Source organism: Mesocricetus auratus, unplaced genomic scaffold, assembly GCF_017639785.1.
Source record: "Mesocricetus auratus isolate SY011 unplaced genomic scaffold, BCM_Maur_2.0 Super-Scaffold_100020, whole genome shotgun sequence".
NCBI lineage: Eukaryota > Metazoa > Chordata > Mammalia > Rodentia > Cricetidae > Mesocricetus > Mesocricetus auratus.
In genome coordinates, this window is record NW_024429201.1 from 11,654,789 (window position 1) to 11,664,095 (window position 9,307).

At 46.2% G+C, this 9,307-nt stretch overlaps 2 long non-coding RNA genes across 4 annotated transcripts; one reads left to right on the forward strand and one right to left on the reverse strand.

Annotated features, from left to right (window-relative positions):
• Window positions 1-971: 971 nt before the first annotated feature.
• On the reverse strand, window positions 972-2,466 carry LOC121133124. The gene is made up of 2 exons (XR_005869860.1): window positions 2,272-2,466; window positions 972-1,965 (listed from the first exon to the last, which is right to left on the reverse strand). It is a non-coding gene; the product is annotated as an uncharacterized LOC121133124 (long non-coding RNA).
• Window positions 2,467-2,534: 68 nt separating this feature from the next.
• LOC121133185 lies at window positions 2,535-7,954 on the forward strand. Of its 3 annotated transcripts, none has more exons than XR_005869964.1 (3): window positions 2,535-2,976; window positions 5,171-5,444; window positions 6,733-7,954. It is a non-coding gene; the product is annotated as an uncharacterized LOC121133185 (long non-coding RNA). The 3 variants fall into 3 exon arrangements; XR_005869963.1 differs by having other exon boundaries at window positions 5,186-5,444; XR_005869962.1 differs by lacking the exon at window positions 2,535-2,976 and having other exon boundaries at window positions 4,524-5,444.
• The last annotated feature ends 1,353 nt before the right edge of the window (window positions 7,955-9,307 follow it).

The following is a 9,307-nucleotide window of genomic DNA, read 5'->3' on the forward strand; positions in this document are numbered from 1 at the left end:
TGCTATTTCGTTTGGTTTGTGCAGGAGGAACCTGTTATGGAGATTTCTATATTCTGTCTTTGGGCAGCATGGTCTCCTGCTGGATTCTTTATGCCTCTTCTCTGGGTATTCTGGGTATCAGCAAGACTGCAGTATTCTGGGATCTTTGGGATCACTCTCTGAACACCCTGGGCAGGCAGGATTGCAGGACTGAGCTCCGGAGCAGCAGGGGTGACTGTTCTTTGATGAAACATCTCAGAGAATTTAGCTAACACTGGCTGCTGGAACTGTTGCAGCAGACTTTGCAGAACTGTTCTCGATGGTTCAGACAGACTAAAAAGTTGTGGTGAATCTCTGCCCTTCCCAATCTTTGGAGTTCTCTGTTTTTGAGCTCAAAGCTCTGAGACTATTAATGAGTAGAGATTTAGCAGGTCCCAAAGTGGTCTTCGGTCACAAAGGAAGTGCCCCGACTCAGAAAGTAAATGAGTATGGTCAGGTGCCCTTTGTTAAGACTGTTTAAACCCAGTCTTTGTTCCTTTTCCTGTTCCTCCCTGTATCACATTTCCGAGTCATTTCCCTGACTATTGATGCCCATGTTAGAGCAGAGGCAAATCTCCCTAGCAGCTTTCTTTGGGAAGCATTTAACAGTCATGATGAAAAGGTGTGGTGATGGCCGCAAGTACACACACACACACACACACACACACACACACACACACCAGCAGCAACTACTACTTGACCTCTCTCATCAGCACCAAGTCTTCATCTGGCTGTTGTACAGAGGACAACTGTAATATTTATCACCCCATCTCATTATGTTTTTAAACAGTTATAGTTAATATATTTTAAACCAACAAATGTAATTATTTATATTGTTTTAAAACAAAGTGAGACTGGGGTTTTATATAAAAGGGAAACTCTATGCATCCACAGCCATCCCCTCCCAAAAGGCAATGCCCATACAGAGATGGTACCACGGTTATACAAACATAGACGCTGCATACAAGTACATATATTTGAATATAATCAAATAAATATGAACATAAAAGAAAATATCAAATATAACATGTAACAAAGTATAGGTAATTTTCCCACACTATATAATGTGTGCACCCATATATTGTAAATACATACATGCATTTATTTACTAATATATGCTGGAAATCTTCCCACATCAGTACAGCTTTGTTTTTTGATAAATAGGTCTGCCACAGAGTATAGCCTAAACCTTAATCTTGTTAGCTAAAGGTGACTTGTTCTTAAAAAGACTGTATCAAACCAGAGAGAATTCTCAACCAAAACAACAAAAGCCAAAACAAACAAAACCTTGCTGCAAAGTTCTGCTTTGAGGCCACTTTGCTTTAATTACTTGCAAAGCCTCCATTTTCTCATCTTACTGACGTTTTCATACCCCCCTGCCCCCATCCCCAGTGTTTGTCCCTTAAAACTTCTGTCACGGAACCATCGAGTGAGCATACAAAGGCTGGGGTACTGCTTGTGGCTCCAACCCCGTTTGCTTTATTAAATTACTGATTGCTATCCCCTTTCATAGACAGCCTGCTTAAGCACAGCAGAGGGATTTTGACCTTGGAAAAGCCTGCCTGGGCTTGGGACGACAATGTTTTCGTTTGGAATCGTCTAGATAGTCAGCTAGCGCGAAGCTTTATGCGGGGCAGGACCAGTTCGGACTCTAGAACTGCGCGCCCTCCTGCCTTGGCCGCATTTCTGTGGTACAGCCGGATCGATGCAAGGGAAGAACCCAATCTAAGTAAAGAAAGGGCTTGCAGCATTTGGAAGGCAAAGAGGGGCCAGGCAGAAGAGACGTCGGGGTGTACAGCGGGCTGGGGCTCCGGGGCTTTGAAATCCTTTTCTGTGTTGTCACTTGAATGTCGAACACGTTATTCTCAGTGGACACTAAAAAGAAGTACAGGTACCGCGGGCTCCAGGGGGATTCATTATTCAAGGCACAAAATTTTCTACTCTGGCCTGCAACACATTATAATTCAAATGAGCCGAGCACAATAGAGGAAAAAATATGCAAGCAGATTTCTCTGTGTCGTGTTTTTCCCTCCTCTCTGAAGCCCTGTAATTACAGCAGGCAGGTGGAGCATCTGGGGTGGGGGGAGCCAGTCCACTGTATTTTTACCTTCCCGCGAACGCGACTTGCCTACCGCATCAATATATTTTATTTTTAATTAAGTGCTTATTGCAAAATCTGAGTCCCTGCGCGAAAGCCTGATTTACGGACACCGTCCCCGCCGCCCCCTTCCCCGCCGCTCTTGCTGCTATTACTATTTCGGTTTTCTTTCTAAAACACCCTTTTCGTGAATGGGTCCTGGCCTTCGGAGGGCTCGGCAGCTGCAGTGGTTTGATCGCGGGACCTCCTCCTCCGTTCCCCGAGTCCGGAGTCGCTGCGCACCGTCCTAATGGCGGCGGGGCCCCTGCCTCCTCCCATCCAGTGCCAGGCGGTCCTGCGGCGTGCGGCGACACCGGGCTCAGTGCACTCCCTCCTGCCTGCGGCGTGGGCAGTGGAAACTCAGGCCGCCGGCCACAGCCTCAGGCCCCGCCCCGCCGTCCCCAGTCCCCGAAACGCCAGGGCTCAGTGGGCTGCGGCGTGGGACCCCAGCCTCTCGGAGGGAGGCGGTGGGATCCGACGACCATTAGGCTGGCCAAAAGAAGCCTCGCAGGATGGAGGAAGGAGTGCAGGGGCCTCCGGAGTCAGGGACCCCAGGCGGGGCGAGGACTCCCTCCAGAAGTGCGTCTGATCTAGAAGAGACCTGATGCCCTGGGGTGGGGCTCGGGGGTGGGGCAGGTCTCTGCTGGACCTCTGAGAAGCCGCGGGGCTGTGCCCCAGGCCCCTGTCTGAGAGTCTTTCATTGCAAAGGAGTTTACACAAATCCGCGAGGCCCTGCCCGAGCCTGCCGACCCCTGTGCTGCTACCTCGCAGACACCTCTGTTACCTGCGTTGGTGCCTCATAGGCGTTGGCCCAGACCCAGGTGTGTGTTTGGGGCGGGTGGGATGGGGTGGGTGGAGGAGTCCTGAGGCAGCAGCAGACGTGAATGGGTCAACATTTGCAGAGAAAGGAGACCACCATGTACCACCGATGAAGCTTACCTCAGGACGGGAGACTTCAAGGAGGTGTTTTAAAAACAGATTAAAAGGAGAGAGGGCCTATCTCTGGAATGCAGATTCTACCACGGGGCCCAGAGGAATGGGGGCTTTTCCTGCTCCACGGGACTTCCTCAGCATAGGCTGCCTTTATTTGTGCCTCCGACTTCCTAGGTATCCTTTACAGGGCATGCACCTGTGTGGATTCCGTGTACAGAGTAGATACCCAGGTTTCTGTAAATAGAGTAGAGACAGAGAAGAGTTAAGGGCTGATTGACTTCCAGAAAGGTTGAATCTTCCTAGAGCCTGTGGATGCCCATCACAAAACAAGTTTGAAAGCTGCTGGGAGGTACTTCTCCTGAGGTGTAGGTCAAGGTCATGGCTAACCAACCCCCACCATCCTATGCTAGGCCACTCCTTGGAAGCAGGACTGGGTCTCTGTGATGCTGACGGCTTTGATTGCATTTTGTTTCTTATTACAAAACCCGTACATCTTTATCATAGAATTAATGAAAAAAAAAAAGCACAAACACACAAAAGAAAGTAAACATACTCATTACCCAGAGACGAGTTTTCCTTGTACATCGTGGTACAGACACAGCTATTTTGTAGGATAACTGTTTATTTTTTTTCCTTTCTCTGAACAACGCTCTGTGAACATCTTTCCACACCAGCGTCCTTTCAATGATAACGGTTCAATGGATGTGCTGCCTCCTTAATGGTTAAGCAGTAGTTCTGTTGCCAGGGTGTAGTGTGCTATTTTTAGCCATTCTTTTACTGGGTTTTTAAGATGGTGACACTTTTTAATTTTCAAAACCTCTACCCACAACATTTCGGGGTCATCCCCCTGCTGTGTCACCATGCAGGTCCTTAATTATTTCCTTAAGATATATTCTTCAAAATGGCTGGGTCAACTGTTCTGCTTTTTTTTTTTAAAGTTTCACTACATTTTATCAAATCAACCTTTGGAAAGGTTATGTCAACTTACACTCCCACCTGCAGAGAATGCAAAAGTCTGCTGCTTGAGTTCTATCCTCATCAGTTTTACACACACACACACATGTATATATATATATGTCTTACCTACTTTATTTTAAATTGGAATAGTCATCTTTTCTTACTGCTTTGTAGGTACGTTTCTATGTACTCGGTCTAGTTTTTTCACTTACTTTACAACATTTTGCAACTTGTCAATTTCCCACCCACCCCATGCTGGGGACTGAACCCAGGAGTTTGCACAGGCTGGACAAGTGCCCTACCCCTGTGCTACGTCTCCATCTGCTGATTACTTTTATGTTTAAATTGACATTTTAGCATTCAGTGCAGCCAAGATCCTTAGTATTTTAATTCATGGCATCTGCTTTTGATGTTATTTTATAAAGTCCTTATCTACTTCAGGGTTTTCCAACTATCAAACTATATTTTCTCCTAGTACCTGTGTTTTATTTTAAAATATTTTGTATTAAACTTACTTTGTTTTTTTGAAAATGGAATATAAGTTTGTTATCCAGTTTTCATTATTGATCATGAATAATTTTGATCTTTACATATACTATAGCCAGTTCCCAAACAAGTACAGCTAGGAGGGAAGACCTAAATCAGAATAAGGGTCCCTAAGCACTGAGGCCAGAGATGAGGGGTTGGGCCATTGTTTGGAGCTACGTACATTATAGATCTGGATAGTGTCTAGCCTCTGCCACTTTCCCTGGGTGGAACCTGGACCAAATGACTTATTATTTAAACCTTGGTTTGGCACCTGTGCAATGAGCATAATAAATCAACTATCTCCCCAAACGCTGGTGACGATCAAACAGTAACGTGCATGTGAAACACTTGCACCCTCAGCGATAGGAATAGTAATGGGCAAACACAGGTCATGAAGAATAACCGCAGCAATGTGTGACATGGTTGGTGATGGACAAAAGAAAAACAGACATCATCAACCACTGTAGGCACGATGGTAGTAAGAATATTGCTATAGAGTTCCAGAGAACTCATCCTAGTCATTTGGAGGAGGGTTCCCTGAAAACTGGCTTATATCCCTAACGTCTGGCTCCGCTGCAGCATCAACCTGCCTGGTAGTATTTCTGTTCACAGACCACTTCCAAGGCTTTCTGCTGGACCGGCCACTATTGAAGAGAATCTGTGGAACAAGCTGGCCCTTGGAGAGCTCACAGGACAGAGAGCACTCGGAGCTTGTGCTCAAAGTGAGCAGCCATCCCCTTCCTGGCTCAACCCCAGTGGAGGATTGCTGCAGAGAAATAGTCACTGGACATGAGCCAGGGACACCAGTCAGCTTAACCAAAGGAATCAATGGACACTGTGTTTTCTCTCTGCAAATGAGGAAAATGACATGGTAAGAAGGCATATGCCTTGTCCAGAATCACAAATACCAGGGGCAGTGAAAGCAAAAAGAGAAGCTGTCTCTAAAGAGGCCATTTCCCATGTCGGGCAGGCCCGGGGCTAGACCTCTGTTAACAAAGGGATGGGAGCACTGCTCTTGAGCTCCAGGCAGTGGAGGCCCAGCGTATTTTTATGAGGCATGGACAAAGCGTAGCCATTCAAAAGGCTGATGGTGACTCTGCTTGGAAAAGGGCAAATATTTTAGGAATCCCTTGTTACTAGGAGAATGCCTGATTGCTGCTTGTGGAGTGGAACTTGGCTTCATGCGCGGTACCTAGGGTTTTCCACTTTGATTCTGAGTTTCGCTTCAGTTAAAAAGTGGCTCTCCCTTCTGGCTGCACACTAGAACAAGCTGTCAGGCTCTGGAACATAGACGCCAGGCCTCACTTCCAGAAAGATCGATGAAATTGGCCCAGAGTGGGGCCTATGTGTTAGTATTGCTAAGAAGTTTTATCCTAGCCAAACATTTCTCAAATTTTAAGGAATTATCTGAAAAATTTGTGAAAATATAGTTTCATATTCTAGGACTGGGTAGACAAGTCAAGCTACAGGCTGCTGCTGTATTTGTGACCAGATGGGTGTGACAGTTCTCTTAGAGATTGGCCTTTATTTATTTATTCATTTATTTACTTATTTATTTTTAAGCATAGACTAGAACAATCCTTAACTGGACAATTGTCCTGGGGTTGACACGAAGCAGAGAACCAAACCATGGCGCTTGTTCCTGAGCTGGAGGTCCAACACAGTGATGACAGCCCTTTACATTCAGGCGAAAAATCCACCATCACCTTGTAGGAGACCTTGCATCTTCTTGGAGTAAAGGAGCCATGGGTCTGGGCTTATGTGTCCATTGTTGGAGTTGTTTGGGACTGTGACTGGTGTGTCAACAGTAAGAGTACAGATACAGGGAGGTTGAAAAGCAAAGGCTGTTCGAGGCCTTCCACCAAAGGAGGAACCCGAGCAGAAAAGGCAAAGAGGTAACAGAGATCAGTGCGCTGTCTGCTCTGTGACCTCACAGGCACCGCTATGGTTAACATCCGTCATCAGCCTGTCAGGCTCTAGAACCACCAATGAGACAAAACTCTGGGTAGGCCTATAAAAGAGATTTTAGATTGGGTTAATCGAGTGGAAGGATATACTGTTAAGTGGGTGGCAGTGTTCCATGGGCTGGGGCTCCTGACTGGACAAAAGAGGTAAGCAAGTAGATCACCAACATTTGTTCCTCTGCTTTCTGGCCGCAGGCGCGATGTGACCGCAGGCGCGATGTGACCGCAGGCGCGATGTGACCGCAGGCGCGATGTGACCGCAGGTGCATTGTGACCACCGCAGATTCAATGTGATCACAAATGCAATGATGTGACCACCATAAATGCAATGTGACTACAGGTGCAGTGTTGTCACCACTGCAGATGTAATGTGACCACCACAGATTCAGTGTGGCCAGCTGTTTCAAGCTCCTGCCATACCTTTTTAAAATCTCAATGAATGGCCTGTGAGACAGGATACACTCCAGTTTTAGTTCACCTTGACAGAATGGAGAGTCGTTTGGGAAGAAGGAGCTCAGTTAAGAAAATGCCTCTATCAGACTGGTCTATGGGCAAGCCCATGTGGCATTTTCTTGATTAATGATTGATACAGGAGGACCCCGCCCATTGGGGGTGGTGCAGGTCCACCTGGGCAGGTGGTCTTGGGTGGTACAAGAAATCAAACCAAGCAAGCCATGAGGAGCAAGCCATTAAACAATATTCCCCATGGCCTCTGCATCAGCTCCTGCCTCTAGGTTCTCCAGTTACCTGAGTTCCTGCCTTGACTTTCTTTGATAGTAGGCTATGATGTGGAAATATAAGCTGAAATAAACCCTTTCCTTCCCACGTTGCTTCTGATCATGGTGTCTGTAGGTTAAGGACAGTTCAGCCTATTGTCATTGATTACTATTAGGTCTACTATGCCTAGAAGCTCCACCGAGGAAGGAAGATGGAGACGAAGCTCGTGTGAGGCAGCGTGACATCTGCAAGTGGGTCCGTTCCCAAGCACGGTGAGAGGAGACTGACATTCATTATTACTACAGGCTTTATGGACTCTGATTCAGTGTGCTGTCCAGGCTCACCTTTGTGTGACAACTTCAAACCTTGGAAGAAATACAGAATGTCCCCACCCACAGTTCAACAGCTGACTGTAAGGAGTTTGTAGAAAAACTTAGAACTTGAAGCATACCTTATTATTTCATGTACACATGCTTATTTATTTATATATTTCTTATTGTCACAGTCACTACTATCACTGTCATGAGATGGGGAATATCTGTTGATAACCACACATGCTAAGGAAGATGGGCAATGTGATTTTCATGTTTAAGAAAGGTGTTTGTTGGGCTGTTTCTTGTAGTCAGCGTCAGTACATTATGTAACACAACATACCTCCCATTACCGTTGCTTGATGTAATAAATACCTTGGTGAAATTTTGCTTCGAGTTTGATTACTCAGTCAAAATCTAAGTATCCTGCTGGGAGGCGAACAGTCATTTCAGTGAGGCTGCTCCATGCCTTGGTTGAATTGAATAGTTACTAATCCAGGCAGACAAGAGAGCCACAGGTAATTGGAACTGAGCAAACACACTGAGCCTCACAAAAAGAGACCAACGAGAGGTATAGCATTTCCCACCTGACAGCCATCCATCTCCATTTTCTCCTTAGAATAGTCCTTGTGGCTGTAGGAAGTGACTCCTGGGACCAGATCGACACCAGGGGAAAATGTCATTCCTTGTACATGTATTTCAAAAATGAGTTTAAGCAGACACAATCTGCCAATGGTCAGTGTGAGGTCAATAACTCCCACAGCCAATTTGAATTTTCGTGAAAGAAAAATATAAAACCTCCAACATATCCCCCTACCTTTGTGTGTGACATTACTGGGTTTTTTGTATTTCCTTTTCCTTCTTTTCTAAGAGTCTGAGGGTAGAGCACAGGGATGTTGTTCGGCCAGCATTTTCAAATGAATAAATTAGAAGCAGCAGCTTTCTGACTTCTAAGACCAACAGCTGAGAGAGCTGAAGCAATGGGACCAATTGTCATGAGTGTGGTGGCCAGGGCCCCATGGAGGTGTTGAAACTTGTGCTCTTTGTAGTATTTCTGGGCATAGTCTAATGCAGGGCCTTGTGCTGGTCTGGTCTGGGTTTAAACAACACCAGAAACCAAAACAATGTCTCTCTCTCTCTCTCTCTCTCTCTCTCTCTCTCTCTCTCTCTCTCTCTCTCTCTCTCTCCTCTCTCTCTCTCTCTCTCTCTCTGTGTGTGTGTGTTTGCATGAACATGTTCCTGAGTGTATGTGGATGGCACTGTCTATGCACTTATATGAGCATATGTGTGGAGGCTAGAAGTCAAAGGCAATTATCTTCATTATTCTCCTCGTTCTGCTGCTCCCTCTGTACTTCCTCCCCCTTCTTTTATTTTATTGGTTTTTCAAGACAAGGTTTCTCTGTGTAGCTTTGGCTGTCCTGGAGCTCACTCTGTAGCCTAAGCTGGTCTTGAACTCACAGAAATCCGCCTGCCTCTTCTTCCCTAGTGCTGGGATTAAAGGTGTGCGCCACCACTGCCTGGCTTCCCCCTTCTTCTTTTAGAACATGTCCTCTTTACCTACCCTGGAACTCGTTGATTCGGCTACTCTGGCTGGCCAATAAGTTCTGAGAATCTGCTAATCACTGTTTCCCCAGTGCCAGAACTGCAGACGTGGGCTTCCATGCCTGGCTTCTTATAATATGGCTGCTGTGGATTCAAACTCAGTCTCTCATGTCTGCATGGCAAGCTCTTTACCCGCTGAC